Here is a 946-nt window from a genome sequence, read left to right as displayed (position 1 = left end):
CCCCCGCCTGCGTAATGTGCTTGATGAATCCTCCTGTTCCAGTATAACAGGTTCGTGCTTCTGAAATGCCTCGTAATCTTTCTGTGCAAATTTTCGAGGGGTAAATGTGCTTCGAATCTTCTTGTACAACAGGCTCAAGGAGCTGGATGACTTCTGCCTCTCCTCTGGCTCAATGCCGAATAGTTACTTTCCTCCTTCTGTCCCTGTATATCAGTCTCCCGGGGCTAAATGCCTTCCTCCTGTGCATTACAACTAGCTTGGGGGGTTGATGGACTCCTGCTGTCCATGTTTTGCAATCTCGATTGCCTCATCCTGCTTCTGTATAATCAATTCAGGGCGCTAAGAGAACTCAGAGGAAAACAGGGTTGGATTGGAGCCACGTTTGTGAGAAGAAGTGCTCGGGCAGGAGTTTCCCTCTCTGAATTGTTGATATGCTGCAAAATGCATTGTGCGGCCCAGTAAACAGGATAGCCTGACGCAAAATCCGACTCTGGTGGGACTCGAACCCACAACCTTTGAATACCTTACTAAACTCTTCACTAGAAGTCCAATGCGCTATCCATTGCGCCACAGAGCCGCCGTGAGCTAAATGAATACAAAAGTAAAATAGTGTTGATACCGAAATTGTAACTAAAAACTGAAAAATCTGAAAACACTTAAGTAGACCAGGCATAATCTGCGGAGAGAGAAAGAATTTTCAAGTTTCAGGTCGATGAACTTTCATCGCAACTCGATCATTCTGTGTCTGTTTAAACGGGATGTGCCGTCAGTTCTGGATCATTCTGTGTCTATTTTAAAATGATGTGCTGTCAGAGACTCATAGAAATTTACAGCACGGACGGAGGCCATTTCAGCCCACCATCTGCGCCCCGTCTGAAAATAGCTATCCAGCCGAATCCCACTTTCCAATTCTTGTTCCGTAGCCCAGAAGATTACACTGCGTCAA

The 946-nt window shown here is 45.9% G+C and overlaps 1 non-coding gene across 1 annotated transcript; it reads right to left on the bottom strand.

The window, feature by feature from the left end:
• Positions 1–485: 485 nt before the first annotated feature.
• Positions 486–577, bottom strand: trnar-ucu (transfer RNA arginine (anticodon UCU)). The gene is given in 2 exon segments: positions 486–521; positions 541–577. It is a non-coding gene; the product is annotated as a tRNA-Arg (tRNA).
• Between the last annotated feature and the right edge of the window lie 369 nt (positions 578–946).

Source organism: Pristiophorus japonicus, unplaced genomic scaffold, assembly GCF_044704955.1.
Source record: "Pristiophorus japonicus isolate sPriJap1 unplaced genomic scaffold, sPriJap1.hap1 HAP1_SCAFFOLD_30, whole genome shotgun sequence".
Classification (NCBI taxonomy): Eukaryota; Metazoa; Chordata; class Chondrichthyes; family Pristiophoridae; genus Pristiophorus; species Pristiophorus japonicus.
This window is presented reverse-complemented; position numbering and strand designations above follow the sequence as displayed.